Source organism: Lepidochelys olivacea, assembly GCF_965140295.1.
Source record: "Lepidochelys olivacea isolate rLepOli2 genome assembly, chromosome: 1".
Taxonomy (NCBI): domain Eukaryota; kingdom Metazoa; phylum Chordata; order Testudines; family Cheloniidae; genus Lepidochelys; species Lepidochelys olivacea.
The window spans coordinates 172,285,788-172,311,316 of record NC_140411.1 but is presented as its reverse complement, the minus strand read 5'-3'; the positions used below and the strand labels follow the sequence as shown (position 1 = coordinate 172,311,316).

At 44.4% G+C, this 25,529-nt stretch overlaps 1 long non-coding RNA gene across 1 annotated transcript in view; it reads right to left on the bottom strand.

Annotated features, from left to right (window-relative positions):
• LOC311525830 overlaps positions 1–21,958 on the bottom strand; it is a 75,188-nt gene extending 53,230 nt beyond the window's left edge. Inside the window, exons 1-2 of the long non-coding RNA XR_014712870.1 lie at positions 21,874–21,958; positions 19,334–19,456 (exon numbers count right to left, since the gene is read on the bottom strand). This is a non-coding gene — a long non-coding RNA (uncharacterized lncRNA). The remainder of the gene's footprint in view (positions 1–19,333; positions 19,457–21,873) is intronic.
• Positions 21,959–25,529: the final 3,571 nt, after the last annotated feature.

The window sequence follows — 25,529 nt, the reverse complement described above, 5'->3', positions numbered from 1 at the left end:
GTGCCTCCTTTCCTGGTCTTCCGGGGGGCTTCCGCGTCGGATGGATGCAGCGGAGCTCGAGCCTTCCGATTGCCTCGCTTCCCCTGAACTAGGGTCCAGCCCTCCATAGCGTCATCTGGGGGTTGGTTAGCAGGAGTCGTGTCAGGGGGCGGAGGCAATGGTTCAGGGGTTCGGGGGGGTAGCGGTGAGGCAGCATGAGGGGCGGGGGTTTCTCCTTGGGGCGGGCCCTTTCCTATCCCCGGTAATATCCTTGCCACACTCTCCTCCATGGGCTCTGTTGGATTCGTACTAGCAAGGGTGGAACTCCCTTGCTCACCCGGGCGTTGTAGGGAAGGTGTTTCTTGGGCCCGGATGGGAGCAGTGATGGGTCGAGTAGGAGGAGAGTTGGTTTCAGGTGCCGAGCAGCCAGGGGCGTCGGCAGTGACGGGGCCGATGTCCTGCCGGGTCTTGGGGGTTTCGGGTGCCCCTCCCCCCCGAGCCAAAGGGCAGTCTCTGCGGACATGCCCTGCTGAGTGGCAGAGGTAGCACCGGGCCTCTCCGGTAGAATAAAAGACCCGATAGCGGGCTCCCTGGTAGGCGACTAGAAAAGACCCCTTGAGCACCTCTTTGTCACACGCCCCTGCCGGCGGTAGAAGCTGCATTTGCCGGCGGAATGAAAAAACGTGACGGAGGGTGGGGTCCTTGCAGCCCAACGGGAGAGGGCTGATGACAGAGACAAGTTTCCCCAGAGTGGAGAGAGCGGGTAACAGGGCAGCATTGGGTAAGAAGGGGAGGAACAGAGGTGAGGACGAGGCGAAGGCCCAGGTCTTCTAACGGTTCTAGGGGGACAAACACCCCCCCCACCATCAGGCCCCTCTCCACCGCCTCCTGGGCAGCAGCCTCCGAAGCTAAGAAAAAAACGACCTTCCCATACATCTTGGAGGCCACCACAATAGCTGTGGGTCCTACCACCTTCACCAACGCCTGCACGAATGTCTCCACGTGGGGCGAGGCGGGCACCAGGAGGCAACGGATGCCGTGCCTCCTGGTCAAGGCGGGGAAAGGGCCCCGGCCGCTGGTGATGGTGGCGGAGGTGGGGGGGGCGGGATGACGAGTCGGAAGGCAGGGGGGAGCCCGTTGCCACCCGGGCATACGTCCTGGGGGCCGGGGGAGGAACAATCGCAGAGCTGGTGGAGGGAAACGCAGGGAGGGGCGCCACAGTTGATGACGAGGCCACAGCGGTGGGGGCAGCCCCTGCCATGGAGGGCTTAGTGGTTTTAGCGGGGCCCTTTCCTTTCATCCCGCCCTGGCCCTTCCAGCCAACTGGGGGGGTTCCTAGAATCTGGGAGGGCGGTGGGTGCAGCAGCAGCAGCGATCACCCCGGTGCCTCCTGCTGCCGGTGCCCCAGCGGGGGGGGGGGTAGCAAGTATCTTGACAATAGTGGTGGGGGGGGACTTGGGGATCGGGCAGGGGTGGTGGTGGGGGAGGGACAACTAATTTTGTTGAAGCAGTCTCGCCCCTCTCGTTCCCCGCCATTGTGAGCAGTGAGAGACAGGGAGACACCGGAAGGAGAAGCGGGGAGGGGGACAGGAAAGTAACCACTACTCCCCGCTAGACTGCAGGCGGGGGGGGGAATGCCGAGGGGGTTGGACTGGGGGGGGGGAAACAAAATCAGGGTCCAGTAATAGGGGCAAGCTGTGGGATAAGCAATCTGGGGGGGGGATGTGCAGACCCACACACGTTTGTCCAAAGAGTCTCGGTTGGTCGGCTGTTATGTCCGGTCTGAAAGGCAAAGTTCAAAGCGAACAGCTGGATCCGAAGGGAGATGGCAGGTTGCCAGCAGGGACGGATGGCGCGGGGGCCGTGACAGTTGTAGTAAGGGTGGGGGAGTTGGGGCACCGATGGATCGGGGAGGGGGTTCTCCACGCCACACCCCCTGTGCCACCACAAACGCAAGTAACCACAGTCAAACTCCCTCCCACGAGAGTATAATTCAGAAAATTACTCAGTCTTACGGCCCCCTTCACAATGATTTATAGCTGTCCTGGATTATTTCTCCTGTCTTCTGAAATCTTCTTCTCCAGCTGTGTTGGCTGTGTTCCAAGGCCTTCGGCATGCTGAGAATGTTGTAAAGTCCAAGCTGCCAGCAAAACGGCTGGGTCTGGGGGTTTCCACTCCCCCCTCCGGGCAGCAAAATTGGCAATCTTCCCCCCCCCTCCTCCGGGGGCTCAGCTGAGGCAAATAGCTGCGCCCAAAAGCAGGCGTGGGGGTGGGGGCGGGTGCTGGCGGCAACCTGAGGGCGGACAGCACATAGATGGAAAAAAAAACAAAAATCAATACAAAACAAAAAAGCGTCTGGCCTGGTCGGGGGGGACTAAGGCAGGTTCAAAAAATAAGAAAAATCCAGGCCAGGGGGCTTTAGGAAAGAATAGAAAGCAGATAGCTGAGAAGCAAGCAAAGGACGCTCCGTTTCCCAACAGGGAAGGGTCCAGAACAATCAGGAACCTTCTGGAGACAATTAAGACAGGCTGATCAGAACACCTATAGTCAATCAAGAAGCTGCTAGAATCAATGAAGGCAGGCTAATCAGGGCACCTCGGTTTGAAAAAGGAGCTCACTTCAGTTTGTGGTGTGCGTACGAGGAGCTGGGAGCAAGAGGCACGAGGAGCTGAGAGTGAGAACGCGGACTGTTGGAGGACTGAGGTGTACAAGCATTATCAGACACCAGGAGGAAGGTGCTATGGTGAGGATAAAGAAGGTGTTGGGAGGAGGCCATGGGGAAGTAGCCCAGGGAGTTGTAGCTGTCGCACAGCTGTTCCAGGAGGCACTCTAGACAGCTGCATTCCACAGGGCCTTGGGCTGGAACCCGGAGTAGTGGGCGGGCCTGGGTTCCCCCCAAATCCTCCCAACACCTGGTCAGACACAGGAGGAGTCGACCTGGACTGCGGGTTCAGAAAAATGGCCAAGCTGAAGGCTGCCGAGAAGGCGAGCATATCTGCCAATAAGCGCAAGACCCACCAAGGTAGAGCGGGAACTTTGTCACAACACATATACTAGTTCTGTCATTATTGCACCCCCTATCTTGCCCCACATATTCCTGAACTGATATTTTAAATAGACATTTCATTTAAAATCAGTTGAATTTCAGGATATATCAGCATCACAGGTGATCCATATATATATCTGTATTTATGTGGTCCTCATCACCATAGTATCTGAGCATCTCGCAAGTATTTATCCCCATAGTACCCTTCTAAGGAAGGATAGCATTATTAGCCCAATTTACAGATGAGGAACTGAAGCACAGGGAAATTAGTGGACTTCCCCAAGGTCACACAGGAAGTCTGTGGCAGAGCCAAGAGCTGAACCCAACATTCTGTTCCCATCCACTGCCTTGATTCTACTTCTGTGGTGTGTACCTGGAAATGTTTGGTATTAACGAAGCAGATAGGTACAGTGGCTATACTTAAAATCTTCTAGTTTAAAAAATTCTATCAATTTAAGAGATATTCACTATACTTAAAATGGAGACTATTCTACAAGCAATAATCTTACTCAAAGTCATACAAAATGTTTAAGTGCACCCACTCTCCTTCTCAGAAAAGTGCCAGCTTATAAATTCTTTAATTGGTTGCAGTGATTTTTAAACTCTTGGAGTCTTCTACCCCCAGTTTAAATATAAAATAAAGTCACTGTTTTGAAATGACCAGTCCGTGGACCAGAGACAGTCCTTGAGATCTCCCTGATACAGTTTAGGAAGGCAGCAAGCCAGACCCTGGTATCAAAAAAGTTGAGAAACACTGAATTGAAGAAGGTGGACTACATGTTTATCATTGTACAATATGGAATAATTAGCAACTAGATGGGATCCAGTTTGGATCAGTTAAAAGATTACCAATTTGTTCTCTGAAGAATCATAGTGATTAAAACCCACATACAGAAATTATCAAGTCTTCTCAAAGAGCCAATCTGGCTGTGTTTTTATGCTGCTCACAACTCTCATTTTAATGAAAGTGAGCACAGCCTTGATATTTACATTGAATTTTTGAATGGTATTTCATAGCTCATGAAAACTGCTGTTGAAGAAAATAGGAAGACTAATTTCTGATCTTAGTGGGAAGTAAAACTCAAAGGTCCTGACAGGCTGAATTTTGTGTTTTTAAGCTCTATTCTCCCTGTTTCATTCCTCCTCTTTTTTTTTTTTTTTTCTGCACTGCTGCTAACAGCCTTGCCCAAGCAGGCTCTCATGCTATTACAGGGGTGTAGGAACAAATGGGATAGTAACAACTGTTTGAGGAGAAGGTGAGGACTGCTGCTGCTTCAAAAGCCTGTAGCCCTAAGAGATAGCCCCCACCCAGAGAGGGGGAGAATGTGCAGCAGCCAATGGGAGGAAGAGGCAGTGAGGAAACAGCTGGCAGCCCGCTAAGGGAATACCCTCTGCCCTGGAAAAGGAGAGACAGCAGGAGTTTTAAGGGGCACCTCTACTCATGTCAACACTCTCTTTGGAAAAAATCTCTGCCAGGAAGCACACCAGGGGAACATAATTGTCAGGGATGGGAGGCCATGTGTGAGAACATAAGAATGGCCATTCTGGGTCAGACCAATGGTCTATCTAGCCCAGTATCCTGTCTTTTGACAGTGACAGACAATCAAGTGATCCACCCCTTCTTCCACTCCCAATTTCTGGCAGTAAGAGGTGTATGGACACTCAGACCATGGGATTGCATCTCCTGACAATCTTAATAGACATTGATGGACCTATCCTCCATGAACTTATCTAATTCTTTTTTTTTAACCTAGCTGTACTTTTGACCTTCACAGAATCTCTTGGGAACTAGTTCCACAGTTTGGCAACGTGTTGTGAGAAGAAGTACTTCCTTTTGTTTTATTTTAAACGTGATGCCTATTAATTTAATTGGGTGACCCCATGGTTTTCATGTTATGTGAAGGAGAAGCACTTCCTTATTCACTTTCTCCACAACTTTACTGAGTTTACAGACCTCTATTATATCCCTGCCCCCCTAGTGTTCTCACTTCCCAATCTGAAAAATCCCAGTTTTTTTTAAATCTCTCCTCATATGAAAGCTAATCATTTTTGTTGTCCTTCTCTGTACTTTTTCCAGTTCTAATATCTCTTTTTTGGAGATGGGATAACCAGAAACGCACACAGTATTCAAGGATATGGGATGGGCAAGGAATAGGCACCTGTGCCTTCTACCCTGCTGGAGGAGGGGATCATCTCCTTCCCCATGAGAACAAACAGACAGAACAAGGGTAGCAGGGAAGGAGAGCTAATTTTTACCCCCTTGAAGGAATTCATTCACTGCTGGCACTGCATAGTGGTCAGGAAGCGGGTGGCAGACCCCTTCCTTTTCTCAGTGCCCCCTGTTGACAGCTGTTCCATCCCTACAATGGTCTGTCCCTTCCGCTACTTGTCACTTGCTAGTATCTGCCCCTTTTGAGGCACATAAAGAGTCCAGCAATGGGGTAACCCTCTGGGATAGATGAGGGTCTTAAGTCCCTCCTTCGTGGACTTGACTGGTTACTATAGTTAGGCCACAGGAGTTCATGCAGTGCTCCTTCCCAGGAGTTCAGAGTGTAGGTCCCTTCACTTCCACTGTCTGCCTCCTACTCATCTGTCCTACTCCTCCTCTAGGCCATATATGTTTTTCAGGTATGTCAGGGTGAAGCCAGCTGGGCCCAGAGAAGCTCTTTAACTCCTTCTTTCCAGTCAGGGGTTTGTACATGCCATCACAACCCCCCCACCCCAAAAATCCAAAGTGTTGCAGATGAAACGCAGCATGGGGAAAACTCTACAAGATCAGGGGCTCTTCTGCAATCAAGAAAATAAGGACAAGGCTGACCAGGTATATTCTCCCCCAACCCTCACCCCACCACCAGTAACTAAAAATGACATTTTAAAAACCCACACCAAACATAATTGGTCTTTCCTCATCCTAACCCACACATCAGTACAAAGGTGAGTGCAACCAGCAATTTTATGTCTCCCCAGAAGCCTAATGAGAACAGGTTTAACAACTAATTGAATTTTAAGGAAATACATGCCTAGAGCAAATATCATTGCAGACGCAGAAGAAGCAAAATAAGTTAGAAGGGGAAATGCTTTCAGAGTACTTTGACAATTTAAAGAAACCAGAAGAAAAAATCCTAGGTGAAACATATTGTGACAGGTTGGTTTATGGCATGCAAAATCCTGAGTTAGAGGGCCACAACCTGCAAGTTTTATTTAGAGAAAAAGGTGAATTCTAGCCTTGCTTGTGGAGAAGGGCCAGATTTCCGAAAAAACAAAACAAAAATGAATTTGCAATAGGTAGGAAGTCATTATTGGTTAATTTAAAACAAAAACAAAAATATCCAAACCCACTACCTCCCCGTCTCAATTTTTCAACTTATTTGGAATAGCCTAAAGTCAATTTTGTAATAAAAAGAAAATTGACTAAAGTAATTTCACAAATGAACTCCACCAAATAACTCAATTCCCCATAGTCTTCCAATCTGTGCAGTCAAGCATAGAATGGTAGCATTCTACATCCACTTTATAGAGAAGTAAATGATGCTATAGGTACAAGTCCTAAATTATTCAGGCAGGTTTCTCAGGAGAAACCTAGGAAACAGAGAGACCTTTCAGCATGGCTTGTAGGAAGAAAGAATAAGTTGCCCTCAGTCTCCAAAGTTCAAACATGGGGATTGTCAGTAGATATTATAAAACCTATCCATTAAAATTAAAGTAACTTTAATTATTGGTATTTATTATTTTTATTATTATCATAGTAGTGCCTAGGCTCCCCAGTTACAGACCAGGACCTCAGCGTCCTATGTGCTATACAAACACAGAACAAAATAATGGTCCTTTCCTCCAAAGAGCATATAATTTATTTGATGAAACAAACTACCCCCACCCACTCACAAAACTAAGTTATCTATCAAGATATAGGTGACATGAAAACGTATGCACTCTTTGGAAAAAATATACACTCTTCCAATAACTATATTATCCTCCTTTTTGTTGTTTCACTCTCCCTTTTCCATACACCATGGTCTTTTGCTATTTTAGGATGTGTTTTTGAAAGGAAGCATATGTTCTCTAGGTCATGGATGTTGCCTGTATTATAGCGGTGCAGCAAGCTACTATAGTCAAAGCTGAGTCATGACTTTTATCCAAAGATTGACTTTTCTCAGTACTGTAAAATTGAATTGCTTAGTTGGATTCCTTTGAAATTTAGTATGCTTCAAGAGGGTGCAGGCTAGCATCAGTGGGGATTTGGGGTCATGTGGGCTAGGGTTAGTGGAGATATAATGATTAAAGGTCTATCAAACATGATCTATGACGAAAGCTTGACAAAAATGGGCTTCTTTAGTCTGGAGAAGAGAAGACTGAGAGGGGACATGATAACAGTTTTCACGTACATAAAAGATTATTACAAGAAGGAAGCTGAAAAACTGTTCTCCTTAACCTCTGAGGATAAAATAAGAAGCAATGGGCTTAAATTGCAATAAGGGAGGTTTAGGTTGGACATTAGGAAAAACTTCCTGTCAGGGTTGTTAAACACTGGAACAAATTACCTACGGGGGTTGTGGAATCTCTATGGAGTTTTTAAGAGCACGTTAGACAGACACCTGTTAGGAATGGTCTAACTATTATTTAGTCCTGCCTTGAGTGCCTGGGACTGGATTAGATGACCTACTGAGGTCCCTTCCAGTCCTACACTTCTATGATTTTATATGTTGTCCAAAAATTTAGTTCACAGCAGATTGACTGTATATTAAGGGGGTTATGTATGGTTATACCAAATTCAAAGCAAGTTTGCTGGCAGAATTGCAAGGAAGCAGACAGGAATAGTTAGAACGAAAGCTGTTAGCAGAAACTAGCATTGGTGGCCAAGTTGGATTAGGGTATAGAGTTTGTAAGCATACAATGTAATGAATGCCAATAGAACTTTCTGACATCCTTGGTAATGGGCTCAGAGCCCATAGCAGAGAATTCCTATTGACTTTACAGAGAAGGACAAACAAATGTTCCTCATACTAGTCAATGCATAATCAAGGTGGTCAGAGGCAATAGCTACAAAGAGTACCACCATAGCAAAACCATGGAAATTCAAGAAATGTGTTTGTGGCACGTAAGATTCCCAAAATCCGATCAGGCAACTCCCATCTGAAGAGTTTAAAAAGAATGGTATCTAATATACTAGATCAGATCTTTAGTACCCTGCAGTAAATTGGATTAGCAGAGCTCTTTAGCTAAACGTGAAAAAGAATAACCGAAAAAAGTAACCACCCAATAGGTCAATGAACTATGGTGCAGCTAATATTTTTGCCTTGCTATGCTAACCCTCAAGCAATATTTTTTTTTTCAAAAAAAATGCAGATAAATTGTTCTAGAGACCACTTTGAGATGGAGTATCTACTTTCAATACCCAAAAACACCAACACAATTGCCAGGAAAATAAGATAAGTGGTGTCATAAATATAAAGGGAAGGGTAAACCCCTTTGAAATCCCTCCTGGCCAGGGGAAAGCTCCTCTCACCTGTAAAGGGTTAAGAAGCTAAAGGTAACCTCGCTGGCACCTGACCAAAATGACCAATGAGGAGACAAGATACTTTCAAAAGCTGGGAGGAGGGAGAGAAACAAAGGGTCTGTGTGTCTGTCTATATGCTGCTTTTGCCGGGGATAGAACAGGAATGGAGTCTTAGAACTTTTAGTAAGTAATCTAGCTAGGTATGTGTTAGATTATGATTTCTTTAAATGGCTGAGAAAAGAATTGTGCTGAATAGAATAACTATTTCTGTCTGTGTATCTTTTTTGTAACTTAAGGTTTTGCCTAGAGGGGTTCTCTATGTTTTTGAATCTAATTACCCTGTAAGATATCTACCATCCTGATTTTACAGGGGGGATTTCTTTATTTCTATTTACTTCTATTTTTATTAAAAGTCTTCTTGTAAGAAAACTGAATGCTTTTTCATTGTTCTCAGATCCAAGGATCTGGGTCTGTAGTCACCTAGGCAAATTGGTGAGGCTTTTTACCAAACCTTGTCCAGGAAGTGGGGTGCAAGGTTTTGGGAAGTATTTTGGGGGGAAGGACGCATCCAAACAGCTCTTCCCCAGTAACCAGTGTTAGTTTGGTGGTGGTAGCGGCCAGTCCAAGGACAACGGGTGGAATATTTTGTACCTTGGGGAAGTTTTGACCTAAGCTGGTAAAGATAAGCTTAGGAGGTTTTTCATGCAGGTCCCCACATCTGTACCCTAGAGTTCAGAGTGGGGGAGGAACCTTGACACACTTTGAGATGGAGTATCTACTTTCAATACCCAAAAACACCAACACAATTGCCAGGAAAATAAGATAAGCGGGTAGAAAAAAGGTGAAACTAAAATATTAAAAATTGGTCACATACTTTCTCCAATACAGCAGGTGTTAGATATGACAATCGGGAATAATATATGGTATTCCTAAAAAAAAGAGCTATTAATAAAATCACATTGATACAAGAATTAGAATCTCTCTCAATTTACATAAAACCAAACAAAGACCCACTCAGTCCTCCTTCTTTAACCCAATTTCCTGTTAAATAAACAAAGCCTTTTTTTTTAAAACTGTGGCCAGTCAAATCATTTTTGTCATGTTTAGTGCCTATGAAGCCTGCATGAAATCATCTGAAGGTCTACAGGTCACTGTAGACTAATGAGTGCAGATAAAATGCAACCACTGGAGAAAGAATTTTAAACACAAAACAATCAAATACATCACCTAGAAACTAATTTTGGAAAAAGAGTAGAGTTTTTCTTAAGAAGAACAGGTTACTAGTCCTTTTTTCCCCCGGATGAAAAGATAATCAGGATATTAGTAGGGGTAATTTACATCAACCTGGATTAATTCAGAATGGCCTAACACCAGCAGAAAGTCTAAGGAGACTAGTTCATCCCGTTGTGTAAGGATCCTTAATCCCTGTGGTGTCCAATCAGCCATCTGTTGCTACTCCCCTGACTCAGCTGAATCAGTGGGTGTAGCCTCTGACAGTTCCCTCATCTGACATTGTGGTGCAGAGGGTAAGGCTCTCACTCAGCAACTCCACAGGCCTGGGTTCATGAGCTGTAGCACTTGACAGACACATTCCATGCTCTGAGTTCACAAGCAAACCAGCACTTACGGCATGTCTACACTTACCTCTGGAGTAATTGATCCAGCAGGGGTCGATTTATTGCGGCTAGTGAAGACACGATAAATCGACTGCTGAGAGCTCTCCCGTCGACTCTGGTACTCCACTGCAGTGAGAGGCACAGGCAGAGTCAACGGGGGAGCATCAGCCAACAACTTACCACAGTGAAGACACTGCGGTAAGTAGATCTAAGTAAGTCAACTTCGGTTATATTATTCACGTAGCTGAAGTTGCGTAACTTAGATTGATTCCCCGCCCCTTCTCCCACCCCTCCCAGTGTAGACCAGGCCTTCGAATCCAGAATCAGTGGACTGTTTGAAAGGGAAGTCTCCCTTGTGACACTATTGCTTGATCTTATCTCAAGGAGAGAATAGAAATGTTATTTCTATTTTCATGCTGTCCTACCATAGTTTGCTAAAAGGATGTTCTCAAAAACAAAGGACCTCAGATTATGCCATTTTCCAGGTCATATTTCTTTTTAGCTTCCAAAATATTTTTGGGCATATTAGAGTGCAGAGAAGTCAACTGAAGTTGGAAAAGTCATTAAAAAAATAGCAGACAGGTCATCAGGAGTGCGAAGCCAATTAGTTTCATTTGAAGAAAGATGGTACCAAACCGGGAATATCTGAGAGTTATTAAGACATAGTCTGGTTTTGCTTTTTGTCATCCAAGGCGGAAAGGATTAACTAAGCCTCTTATTTCCAATAGTTTATTTGTCTTTCCCTTTCATGTTTAATAGGAGTGATGCATGGCTGCGTCCAAAAGGCAAATATTTTTGGGGGTGATTTCTAGAGAGACAAGACACCAAATTCCTATTTTTGGACACTGCAAGAGTCGGGTTAACCAGTCATGTACTGTTTTTTGTTTTTTTTGGGGGGGGGGGTATTTTATAGTCAAATTAAAAATATTCTTAGTTAGATTATAATTTTAGTAAATTTATTTGTTAAAGAACCAATATTTTTGACCATTTAAGTATTTAACGAGCTACTCAAATTGTTTTATACCAATTACTTAATAAAAACATTCTTTAACTTTTGACTTATGGCATTTGATTACCCAGTTTTAGTTTTCCAAACTTTTTGCTTAAGAATTAAGCTTATGAAATTAATCAGTTTCCAGTAATATGGATGTTTAGACTAGCAAACAAAACTGGGCAAACAACTCAGAGTTCATAAAAAAATAAGAATCAACTGATTTAGTCTTTTATTTGTGAATTATCCATAGACAAACATTGATTTTTTTTTATTTTGCATAACTCTATTCAGTGACTAGGTTACTACTGCAACACACTTCATCGTATGGATTGTCTGCAAGCTATTTGCAATAATTATTACTTTACACATCTGTAATTTGTTACTCACACATATCCATTTATAAGCAATATGGTATTTTTCTATTCTCTGACTGGGGGATACCCAGCCCCACACAGAGATTTGAAGCTGATTGCTCACCCATTTTGAAGCAAATACTCATTCACATGAGCATCTGCAACAACTTGAAGAACAAAAGTTTCCTCATATGAATGTTTGTGTAAGACAAGAAAAAAAGATCACAGTAGCCATTGTGACAGGGTCAGGCCAGATGGCTATAGGACAGATTTTTTTTTTTGAAGCAGAAAATAATTTTATTTGCATAACACTTACAAAGAATCACCAAAAAGGAAAAAACAAAACAAAACTATGCAACAAAACAAAAGCAAACACAAGGTATAACACAGCAGCCTTCAGGAGGGAAAAGTGTTCAGGCTCGCCTGGGCCCAGAGCGGGGGGGCTTCCTTGACACTCATGGTCTTCCACCCCCTCGAGTTACCTAGTGCCATGCCCAGTGTCACCGATTATTCCTCTCCTGAGAGTGCCCGACAAGATGGGCAAGGCTGCGGGGTGGGCAGTTTTTTTGCGGGGGGATGTACACCCACGTATGATAGGACCCTTCCTAGGTGACGGTGATGATGGTATCCACAGTGGCAATGGCTGGGGCTGGGGTCTCTTGTTCTTCTCCTCAATCAAAGGGTCAGAAGGAGGGAACTGGATGGGGTCACTGAGCAGAGAACCTCGGACAGTGCCCACCGCTCCTCAAAGGCGTCAAGGGAGTCGGTGGATGCCGCCCAGAGGAACTCCGCCCGGATACGTGAATGTACTGAGGATCGGAAAACGGCCCTACAATTGCAGGACGCTTCATTGGCCAGTCTCCCCTCTCTGGTTTTATAGATGGCTGTTTTAGCTAGGGCTAGGAGGAGGTTAACTAGGAGATCCCATAACTTTGTGGGGCCATGGATGGGGAGTGTGTAAATAAAAAGGTGAGGGGAAAAGTGCAGCCAAAAGCGTAATACAATATTTGTGAGGAGCCAAAAAAGGGGCTGCAGCCTGGCACACTCTAAATATACATGTGCCAGGGTTTCCCTCATGTTGCAAAAAGGGCAAGTATCTGGGATGGGGGTGAACCGTGTCAAAACACGACCGTGCTCACAGGTCCGTGAAGGAGCTGCCAACTAATGTCCCTGACGGGCCTCGGGACCAAGATGGAATACAGGCTGGCCCACTGGGGCTGCTCACCCTCCAGAGGTGGCAGGAGATCCCACCACTTTGTATCGGGGCGGGACACCAGAGTGAGGGCGTGAAGGGTGTGAAGCGTGAGTGTATATAGATGTTTCCTTGGTGTGGTTTGGAAGCTGACCAGCTGCAGTTCATGCAGCCGGCTCACAGTGAAAGGGTGAGGGGTTTGTTTGGATCTACAGGGTAGGGGCCGAACTGAAAGGTCCAGCTGGCCTGGGGTAGAGGGTGGGCGGAGTGCGGCCTCGCGCAGGGCTCGGTTGAGATTAGCCCGAGCAGCAGGCGTCAAAGCGGCCTTCACCTCCTGAAGTACGTGCTGGGGGGTACGAGGTCTGGAGAGCCCCATGCACCGAGTGAGCGTCAGGGGATCCAGCCAGTCTCTCCGGTCGTAGTCCAGGAGGTCTCTGACTCTCGTGAATTCCGCCAGGACCAAACTCTGGCGCACCGAGTGGGACTCTGCCACCTGCACACGGAGCTGGGGGTTGTGTAGCAGAGGCTCCGCGAGGAGATCTGCCCCTTCGGTGGCCGCCGTGGACCTGGTCATTGAAAACAGGTTCCAGATCCGGAGGAGGTCCTGGTAGAAGACCGGCAGCCCGGAGAGGTCTCGCGGAAAACCTCTCGGACAAAGATAAAAGAGCTGCCTGTCGTATCGGAGCCCTTGGAAGCGGCGCAGGAAGGCATGCGCCAATATGCTCCATGTCGAACTACCTGCACTATAGAGAAACCTCTGCAAGGCCTGGAGGCGGAAGACACGGACCTGAGTGTGCAGACACTTCAGGCCCTGCCCTCCTTCCTTCAGGGGTAGATGAAGAACCCCAACAGGTGCCCAGTGCATTCTCTTGTTCTTCCCCTCAATCAAAGGGTCAAAAGGAGGGAACCGGATGGGGTCACTGAGCAGAGAACCTCGGACAGTGCCCACCGCTCCTCGAAGGCGTCAAGGGAGTCGGTGGATGCCGCCCAGAGGAACTCCGCCTGGATACGTGAATGTACTGAGGATCGGAAAACGGCCCTACAGTCACAGGACGCTTCAAAAGAACTCTAGAATCGATGCCCGGAGGTTGGTCAGGAAACCCGGGGCCAGGACCAGGGTGTTGAGCCGGTACCAGAGCATGGACAGGACTAGTTGGTTAAGCACCAGCGCTCTCCCTCGGAGGGAGAGACATTGGAGTAGCCTCATCCATTTCCGGAGCTGCTCTATCACCCTGCCTTCTAAATTTTGCCAGTTCTCCGGTGGAGAAGGTGCATGGCAGAAAGGTAAACGTCTAGGTAGAGTAGTGGACCCACGCTCCACCGGATGGTCTGAAGCGTGGGTGGGAGGGAGCTCACCTGCCACCAGTCCCCCACCACCAAGCCAGAGCTCTTGACCCAGTTGACTCGGGTGGAGGAGGCTGCCGAGAAGATGGCCTGGCAAGCCTCCACACGCGCCAAGTCCCCTAGGTCCTGGACCATGAGGAGCACGTCATCGGCGTACGCTGACAGGACCAGCCGCAGATCCGGCTCCCGCAGCACCAACCCTGTCATCCTCCTGCGGATATACTGGGATGCTCAGGGAGGCATTTTGCCTCCCCAATGTGTTCCCTGTGAGGTGGTGCAATTACACACCTCCCCTTATTACAGATTATGTGCAATTTGCAAAATGAAGCCCTAAATGCATTGTTTTTTTTCCAAAAAATGTTCATGAATATTTTCCCTTTATCTGCCCAGTTACCCTAGCCAACGTACTGTAGTAGTTAAATGCTGAATTAAATTATGTTGACCAGTGTTGTATATGCCCTAATAAGAACTGCATGACATATTCCAAGGAAAACAAGTTGTTTTCCAGCTCATTTCACAGCATCTGTATCTCTATTGTTGAACTACAGAAGAGAGCAGGTCAGGACATTTTTCTTAAACCTACCAATTGAAAAGCTGCAGTTTAAAAATCCATTTCTAACACAGCTAAGACTAAAAGTACTGAGGCGGGCAAGTGTTGATTAGCAGCTTGTGTCTGAGGCTGAAATCCAGACACTCCTATTTGTAATCTCAGTTGAGCCACTCACTCCAGATGTGGCCTTGGACAACTCTCTTCTGTAAAATGGGAACAATACCTACTTCAGGAGAGCTAACGTATATGAATGTTTTTAAAATGTAATATGCTATATACATGCTATGCGCTCTTTTTCCTTTGCAACAAAACTCCATGAATTTCCATTTACAAATAAAATACTGAGCTTGAAACCAGACTTCCATGGTCTTGCCAGGATATACAATTTAGAACGATGACATTTCACTGTATCCATGTTAAAAGATTAACCCTTTTGTGTAGCATGATTCACATCACAGTCATGAGAGGCAAACAAAAAAGCAGCTGGTTTTCGTGAACCAAGGCATTTGTAAGGTATATCAATTTGCATTTGGACAGAGAAACACTAAAATGATACTTCACAGAAACTGAGAGCAATCAAATAGTAGTCAGGATGGAATAGACTTGAATATTTCATAGAATCAACATATTAAGGGCCTCATTATGGGCTTGATCCAATGCCCACCAATGTTGATAGGAGTCTTTTCATTGACCTGCAAAGGCACTGGTTCACATCCTCAGGGCTGTATACTGATAACAGGATCTACACTTAGGCACATCTTGTAAAATAATCATCAATCTATGTTACAACATTGATTGGAACCTCACTGTCATATAATCGTCATAGAATCATAGAATATCAGGGTTGGAAGGGACCTCAGGAGGTTTGTCCTACAAGATTTCTGTCTAAAACTAGTCAAACAGATCTCATTGGATGCATTCATTATTTTTAAGGCAGGAAGCCATGTTCTGATCCTAGTGAAGTCACTGTGAATTAACAACAGTGCTCCTAAAATCAGATTTTAGCCCATCACATAGTGTGAGGATCCACAGGTCTTGAACCCAAGTCTGTGGGTCCTCAAAGCAACTGCTGAATCCCAGCCACCATGTGGTGGCTTGTTAGTAAGTGGTGGGTGGAGTGGCTAGGCCCACCAAAGACCCCACCCATGGGAGTCTTGATTGTTGGAGCCACTGGCCCAGCTGCACTATTTAAGCCAGGAGGTGTCACAGGACATTATTAATGAATTAGGGGAACTCCTGGTTGGCTGCTACATTGGACCCAGGTTTCTGGCCTGACTCCTGAGCCCTCTTTTCCTGACTTGTCCCTAATTCCAGCTTCCCTGTATTTCTCCTGGTTCCTGCTTTCCAGCCTTCCTTCCTCATTCCTGATCCCTGCCCCAGGTCCATGATTCCAATTCCAGCTCTGACTCTTGGTTTGACTCATGGCCAGTTCTCACTCTTGTCTTGAGTTCCTGTCTCCTGACACCAATCCCTGTTTTGACCACTAGGTCTGACTGCCCAAGTCCTGGTCATGACACATGAAGCATTTCCTTGAATCTTACCTTATCTGTATCAAGTACATAGTGTTTAATTCAAGGAATGAGTTATGCCACAGATATACCATTTGGATTTCATTTTGAGCCCCTCTTGAGTGGATAGTACCTAAAATTAATCTGTTGCTCCTCTTCTGTACCACTCTGAGAAGTTCAAACTTTTTGAGTAATCTCTCCTTAGCTTCTAGCCATCTTATATTAATGAACATTGACAAGCACTGTGCTCTTTTGTCAATAAATTATACTATATTGCTGGGTTGATATTTACACATTGTCAGGGTTCTTTCCCCACTCTGAACTCTAGGGTACAGATGTGGGGACCTGCATGAAAACCTCCTAAGCTTACTTTTACCAGCTTAGGTTAAAACTTCCCCAAGGTACAAACTATTTTACCCTTTGCCCTTGGACTTCCACTGCCACCACCAAACATTTATCTGGGTTTATTTATTAGGAAAGCGTTGTTTGGAAACGTCTTTCCCCCAAAAACCCTCCCAACCCTTGCACCCCACTTCCTGAGGAAGGTTTGGTAAAAATCCTCACCAATTTGCATAGGTGACCACAGACCCAAACCCTTGGATCTTAAGAACAATGAAAAAGCATTCAGTTTCTGAAAAGAAGGATTTTAATAGAAGCAAAAAGTAAAAAAGAATCACCTCTGTAAAATCAGAATGGTAAATACCTTACAGGGTAATTAGATTCAAAACATAGAGAATCCCTCTAGGCAAAACCTTAAGTTACAAAAAGACACACAGACAGGAATATCCATTCTATTCAGCACAGCTTAATTTCTCAGCCATTTAAAGAAATCATAATCTAACACATATCTAGCTAGATTACTTACTAAGTTCTAAGACTTCATTCCTGTTCTGTCCCCGGCAAAAGCATCACACAGACAGACTCTTTGTCTCTCCCTCCCTCCAGCTTTTTAAAGTATCTTGTCTCCTCATTGGTCATTTTGGTCAGGTGCCAGCGAGGTTATCCTAGCTTCTTAACCCTTTACAGGTGAAAGGATTTTTCCTCTGGCCAGGAGGGATTTTAAAGGTGTTTACCCTTCCCTTTATATTTATGACACACATATAGATAGATATCTAGTGAGCCAGACTATGCAATTCACAACAGACACTTTGAAAAGCTCAAGTTCTTCAAAGTGGACACGCTCTGACCAGAGGTGGCCAGCAGAGAATCTCCTTCTGCAGGGGAACGTTCCACTAGCATCAAGTTGGACCTGAGTAGTGCTGCACCCCTACATGCCAGGTTTTGGCACCGCTCACCCAAATTTGGCCCAATCACCCCTCCATCACGATGGAGGGGCAGCCAGGTCAAATGTGAGTGTTGCTGTGTGCCAGGTTGCAAAGTCCAGAGTAGGGATCCAGTCCCAGCCCCATGGTACAGGATCTACCGCAGCAGGATGAATGTGAGGAAGGCTCACTCTTCAACAAACCTACCATCCTCCACACTGGGCTGGGATTAGGATTGTAGTGCCAGGGTAGAGAGTGCTGCAGTGAGTAATCAGTGTCCCCTTGGCAGAACAAGGAAGAGGCAGTGGCAGAGAAGGAGGGGGATGTTGGCCTACAATTTTGGGTTCCCTTCCCCATCACCACCACGACAACCCAACAACAACAAAAAAAATGAAGTGCAGTTGGTGGGTCACCTTAGTAAAAGTTTGGGAACCACTGATCCAGAGTGTTTGGAGTGGGTGGTGCTGCTGCAAGAGAAGGCTAGTCTGTAGCTGGGCACTTTGCAAGAAGCAAAAGGTTTGAATTTCCAGAATAAACAATGCTCTCTTTGAAAAGCTGACTCTTATGATTCAGGGTGTAATGTTATCTAAACATAAAAATACCAGCAAATAGCCATTACTGTACAAATACACACATTACTGAGGAAGGAACAACAAGGAGTTATTGAAAGTGGGCTGCCATGATAAAAGGAAAACTAATTCAAACATTGAAACACTGACTCACTGCTTCTCCCCTTCTTTGACACCCACCTCATTCCCCTGCTGGCACTCTGCACCAACATCTACCTTTATAAAAATCTCTGTTTCCTTCTGCAAAATCCTCTGGTGCTTGCTGATTTGCTAGTGGCATGCTAGATTGTATCATTCTGTGGCCTCACTGCGGGCAGAAGACCCATACCTCCATGGGACTTTTGGTAGCAATAACAGTCATGCTTACTATGTATATGGTGGTTTACATCCTCTAAGGATCTTGGGCAAATGTATCTAGGTTTTGCACAGGCTCCTGTCAGCACAGAGTCTAGCACAAGGTCTCTGGACTTGTAAAGGCACTGTGTGGGGATGAGAGAGGGTAAAAAATTTTCCCAAAAACACATGTTTGGGGCTGAGGAGGGGCATTTGTGAGGATGACTGAGGGATGCTGTGATTCAGTGCATCCTTGCTTAGCTTACACTGGAATGGCTTCTCAGGATTAATGTTGGCCTCCCCTTGTAGCAAACACAAAGAAAGGGCTGTCTCTACTCCCTCAGGTGAAATCACCGCCAGGCACAGCAGAACATACTAGCAGGGAGACAATTTGTGCCTACTGCATCAGCAGCAATTAAATTTAGTTAATTAACTAGTTAAGCCTCTCAGCAATCGTGTGAGGGGATCCCAATCACTTTCTCCCATGTAACAATCCATGGGAGGGGTTCTGAAGGGTGAATAGTTTTCTTGGGATCGTTCCATAAGGAGTGGGGAGACAGCAGTGTATAGCCTTTACCTGTCTGCAGAAGAAGCAGCAGTTCTTCCCGCAGAGAAGTTGCACAACCCCATGTTGGCACTGTGCTTCTGTAATCCTAGTAGGTGCCTTTCCTCTCCTACTGCTTCCAAATTGTGCATCTCTGTTGGCATAGGGTATGGTTGCTCCTGGGACCATTATTTAGTGGGTGTTTTTCAACACAGATAGCTTTTCTGTTCTCCTTGTGCTCTAATGTAGCTGAAGGCAGAATTAGTTTTGGATAGCTTTACCTCAGCACATTGGTGTGGGGACAGGGCACCCCACTACGACCCCATCAATGGGTCTTCACAGAGTCCAGGGCCATAGGGACAGAACCATTTGAGTGAATGGTGTGCCTTTCCCACTGTGGATCTCACCTGTACTGCACACAAAGCAGCATTCCTTTGTGCTCTCAAAGGGAGGGCCTAATGGGGCCTGGGGCTGGGTCATCAGTCTGGATCTACATATTGCCAATACTCCCATAGCTTAATGCTGTAATAATCCCACAATGTTACTTACCTTAAGAGCGCTCTCTGGAACTAGATGCAAGAGAGGTGAAGCTGTTCATTCCTTGGCATTGTCAATCCTCACCTTGAAAAGCAGTTTCGGGGAAAGGTGGGGAGAGTGTAAATCAAGTCTGGCCTGTAGAAGGAAAGTAGCTTCAAAATGATCTTTTCAAATATGTTCATACAGCGACTTAAAATCTACAGAGAGATAGTGGGTGGTTTATTGGGTGAGGGGCAAGAGATGCTGATATTTTTGCAGCGTATTCAGAACAACGGATAAAGACTGCCATCTATTGCCTCTAATGCTACAAATGTGCACTTGCCTTTTTATGTTATTCTGAGCTACTACACATCATTCGGCTGATAATACCTTAGTGCTAAAGTTGTTTACATACAATTTTTGTCAGTTGTAGGGCATGTTCATAAGAAGAATGAAGCAATTAGAAATACCTAACAGATTAATAATTTGCAGAGATAGAGCAGAGCTTACACTCTGTATCCACTGTCTTTGTTCATCCTTTTTAGGTAACATTCTGATATACCTGTATCATTCTTGCAAATAAAGGTCTATTTATGCACTGTGTAAATGCAGTGGCTAAAAGGAGGAAGTTGATATTTGTTTCAGTCGATCATTAATCAGGCATGAGAGAAACCATAACAAGCTTGCACTTTCCCCACACAGTCATAGATGAGACTTAATATTCTCAATTCTGAAACTGAAAGCTAAAACACAACCTAACTACAATGAAAAATAGCCATGGCATTTTTTGCCTATGAGGAGTAATTGCTTTTAAGTGAGCAGTACTGTGTCCTAAGGGGTGTGCAAGGTTGGGGAGAAGGTGCTAACTTACACCATCACCGATAACACCGTCTAGAGGTAGTCTCTATCTCAGTAAAGCAATCCATGACAGGGAGTTTCACACCACTGTTGGCACTAGACAGGACCACAGAATGCAGCACAACTAGTGGACTGGATGAATGGGAGAAAAGCACATGCTGTGCTGTGCAGAAGTGGTGGAGTTCTAACTGGGGCATGAACTGTCCTAGAGCCCAAGAGAATTGTAGCAGAATCTGTCTGGATGCTTCTGGCAACTTCTTCTGCAGTGGGTATGTATACAAATGCCCCAAACTGAATGTGCCTTACGAGCTACAATACAGCCCTAATATACAGCTTGATGTGAAGTCAAAAAGTATATTAGTATCTCCAAGCATATACAGTACTTAGTTTTGAAATAAACAAAATGGCACAAAAATAATATGCTGTAGAATACAGCTTTCAGCATAGCACATGGACCAGATCCTCACTGCTGTAAATGGGCATAACTCCATTGAAACTATGGAATTCTGTCAATTTACACCACCAGTTGAGGATCTGTCTCTTCATTTTGAAAATATCTAAAAATGCCCCAACACAATATATTTTATTAGTTTACATCAAATGTTGCCAGATGGACTCAAAGTATAATTATCATGTATTTTTATTACAGCAACAGCAACTAAAGTCCTCAGCTGAGACCGGAATTGCCATTGCTGTAATACAAATACATAGTAAAAGTCAGTCTTTGCTCCACAGAACCCATAATGGAATCTCAGAAAGGAATTTCTAAACTACACCAAAGAGTCTTACTCCAGGGAAGCATCCAATGCCTATCAGAATAAGAAAGAGCTAACATTTTGACTGTGGATTCTTTTTCTAAACTTTCAGATGTATGCACTGGTTATTTTGCCCCAGACCTGCACACTCTGAGGCAGATGAGTCATTTTATGCACTGCAGTCAGTGTGGCTATCTGTGTGAGCAAAGCTATTTATCTCTTGTGTTCACCAAATCAGAGCATAAGGCTCTAACAGGACTAGATTAGTGCCAGGTACCTTGAGGAAATCAACACTATCCTTGCAAAGCAGGCCCAGCCCTATCTGTTCTGCACATGAGTCTATCAGTGATCTAAAATTTCAGGCTTTATGACAAAATCTGTTACAAACATTAGGCCAGGATGAATTTATAGTTGACTCCCTGGAAAGCTGAAGATTGGTACTATAGTGTGGTGTTTTCAACATTTATTAATCATTATCTACATAATACAATTTCAGGATTGTCAGTGTGTCAGTCTGAAGTCTACAGTGTCTGTTGAGTCAGTTGAAAGCTATGGAAACATCTACAGGCATAATTGGAGGTGCTTTTTGTTTAGAATACCACCAGGTTAAGTCATAACTGGGATTTGCAGTCTAATACTGTCCAATTTTTAAGTTCTCAGCCATTTTCAGCTTTTTTACACTTTACAAATTCCACCCATCGGACAGCACAGTTTTTTACTTATTTATTATATAAAGGTCTATTATATAATTATATACACAACAGAAGACATGCCAAGACATTAAATGGACACTCTTCTCATCCCTTGAAGACCTGGACTTTGCAGACGATGTTGCTCTCCTATCACATACCCAACACCATATACAAGAAAAAACAACGTGACTCAATGCATTCAGCCAGCAAATTGAACTGAAAATCAACTGCAGTAAGACAGATATCATGACCTTTAATATTGCCTCACCATCATCAGTACAGATAGAGGATTATGTTCTCGCCAATGTAGAAACATTCACATACTTGGTCAGCACCACCAGCCAGGACGGTGGAACAAGCCAGGACATCTGAAACAAAATCAATAAAGCCAGGAACACCTTCAGCAGCTTAAATATAGTCTGGAAATAATCAAAATACAACACCAAAACCAAACTCAAGATTTATCAGAGCTACGTACTTTCAACACTATTTTATAGTGCAGAATTCTGGGGAATAAGAAAGTATGACATGTCCAAATTGTCTTCATTCCATACAACCTGCCTCAGAAAAATCCTCCGTATCTTTTGGGCCAGAACAATCTCAAACCCAGGTCTATGGACACAGTGCAGTCAAGAGGCTTTGAGCACAATCATTGCCAGGAGGCACTGGAGATGGATCATAGAATATCAGGGTTGGAAGGGACATCAGGAGGTCATCTAGTCCAACCCCCTGCTCAAAGCAGGACCAATCCCCAATTTTTGCCCCAGATCCCTAAATGGCCCCGTCAAGGATTGAACTCACAACCCTGGGTTTAGCAGGCCAATGTACAAACTACTAAGCTATCCCTCCCCAAAATGGCTGAATTACTTTTGCTAAAACTTTCTCCCATCATCCTCTTTCCCCCTTCTCCTTCCCTCCCCAACCCAGAATAAATGAGCCTGAGGCCATCTCCTCAGGATCAGCCATGTGCTTTGGATGGAAACTGATTCCATCACCAGAGTAGCAATAAGATGGACACCTGAAGGCAAGCAAAAATGAAGCCTCCCGAAAACAACATGGTGAAAAGCTGTGGAAGCCGAGCTGAAAAACCTGGGGCACAGCTAGGGAACCACTGAAAGTCTTGCCAGAAACAGACAGGAGTGGAGGAGCTTTGTCACTGCGCTAAACGCCAGAGGCATAATAGGAACATGATGATATAATTATATTATATTCTAGGTACATTGCAGGTAGTAACACCTGTAGTTAAGGTTGCCTAACAGTCTTCCTTATAAAGACTGTTTTGCCTAACAAAGTGTTTAGGTTGAAATTTTCCATGCCAGGAGACAGTCTCAGGCTCATTTATTCTGGGTTGGGGAGGGAAGGAAAAGGGGGAAAGAGGATGGCAGGAGAAAGTTTTAGCAAAAGTAATTCAGCCATTTTCAGGATGAGGTTAGGGAATAAGGCATTGTTTTATACATTTTAAATGCTTATTAAGAAGCTCTAGCACCTAGCATCTCTGTGCTTTGGAGCAGAAATTGAAAATTTGACAGCAGTGGCAGCTTTATGTCAGGGCTGTGCCATTTTCCAAGCCTGAGAAAATCCATCAAATTTGACACCAAGTTATAAGGCTCAAAGAAAAGAGCAGTTTATACATGCGCAGTAGAGATTTGGTAGAGTTTGGTGCTAAATTCTCTGAAGATTCCATCTGCTCTGAGCTTTGTCTAGACCGTCACAGTTCCCGCTCGTGACCAGAGTGTGCATGCACTGGTATACCATCCCCACAGAGTGCACCATTCCAGAACCGCAGGGATTGAGCAGGACTTTCCCTACATTGGATCTTTCTGACTGTCCTTCCACAATATGGAAATTATATTTTTTTCTTATTTTTCAGTTTTATTTTTTTAAATATAGGAAATTACATTAAAAACCCTACGTTAAAAGAATGTTGTGCATCATGACACAAGTATTAATTACGTGATCTCATGTTAGTTTTGAGGGAGAGAGTTGAGCCACTTGAGTTTATACCCCGTGGGATATGTCTGAGTTTAAGGCTTAAACAAACCCTAAATATCAAAGTGAACGGATAGATCTGATCACATTTCAACATGTTGAAAAAGTTTAGCTTTTTTTTTTGTTGTTGTGTAAAACATTTTTTTAAAGTGTAAAGTTCTTCAGAACTTTAACGCTAGAAATCTATTAAGCTTCTCCACCCCCTAAAGTAATCTACAAAACACAGTTTGTTCATAATGTTAACAAACTGTAGCACATTCCAATACAGATTTTCTTACAGAGCTATAATACATATCACAGTTTGTCAAGCTGGAAACATAAATAATTGATGCCTGAAGCATTTGTTCTTTATCTTCAACTGACTTTTAATAGAAAAAAAAAATTTAGTTAAAATTTAGACACAGGTTTAACAGTTCAATGCACTGGCACAGTATATAATTTAGAGAACAAAACAAATTATACACCATCATTAGAACAACTCAGTGCCTTAATGTAACACAAGACAATTCAAAGTCATGGGGAAATATCATTTTTTCAGTCCATCCTGAACAGTTTCTCTTCCTCCTAGAGCAAAGGTTCTCAAACTTTTTCATAATGTGGATCATATTAATTAACAGACTGCTTTATGTGTCACCTCCCCTCCCACTCGCAATTACATAACACCACTTTGGCTGCTACAACAGTTACTAATATGGAAAAGGAAAAGTAATAGGATGAAATTTCTGTGTTTTAACTGTCTTCAGGGGATGTTATATTTGTTTGCTTGTTTGTTTGTTTTTATTACAATTAAATTACTTTGGTTGAACTTCAAGCCCCACTGAAGTCAATGGCAAAACTCCCACTGGCTTCAGAGGGGCCAGAATTTCAACCACTTTTGCTCTTCATACTTCCCCTCTCCTCTGTTATTCCCTTCCTTTCCTCTGCACATCCTACTCTGCCAATTAATTGGTCCCCTGGTCTTCCACTCTCTCAGCATATGCTACCCAGACTCATGAATCTCTTCTCAATCTGTTCCTCTGGGTATACTACCCAGCTGTCCCATTCTTTTTTTTCCCACTAGGCATTCCCCTTACATTTAGTGGCTGGCAGGTCCAGACTCGTTGATCGAATCCATCCTTAGAAGAACTTCTTCCTCTTATGTAGCATCAGCATCTCCTAGACACTGTTAAGTTAGAGGCTTCTTCTCTTCCTCTCCCATGGCCTTTAAGGGTATAGATAGCTTACTTCTCAGTTAAGAGCCAGGACATCTCCAGAAGCAGCTGGAAACAAGGAGTAGAATGGCTCTCATCCAAAGCCTGTTGAAATCATTAGGAATTTTTCCATTGAGTTCAGTGGGCTTTGGATCAGACCACATGTGATCAGCCAGCTCACTGTCAACAACTGAGAAATAATCTGTATGCCAGAGATGGGAGACCACTAGTCTAAACTCCAATTGCCTCTGCTGAAAAGAGCAGAAGGAAGGGAAAGTGAGAGTAAATCAGTCAAAAAGATGGGAGAGTAAAAATGCCCAATGGGAACCAAGTAATGGAAAGAGCGAACAAAAGAAATATGGCAAATATAGGCAAAATGATGTACCCCATCCCATATCCGTGGGCAGTCCACACAGGATTTAGAGGTGGCAGTTGAAATCCGAGCCCCACTGGACTCAGTGGAAGTTTTGCTATTAACTTCAATGGGGCCAGGATTTAATCTGGAGTTTGTATGTGAAGAGAACAGACTTGTCTGTGAATTATCATAGTCTGGAATTTTCAATTGACTTGCTATTTCAATAATTTATTCATTGTTTAAATTTCTAACTTTATAAATACTTGTGACTGAACCGTCACATAGAGTCCCATAATTGTTGATTGATATAAATCTTGATTTGCAAAATGATAAGGCCTTGTTTTAAGGCTCTTTAGTTCAATGCTGGTAGGTATATCATCTCCGCAGAAT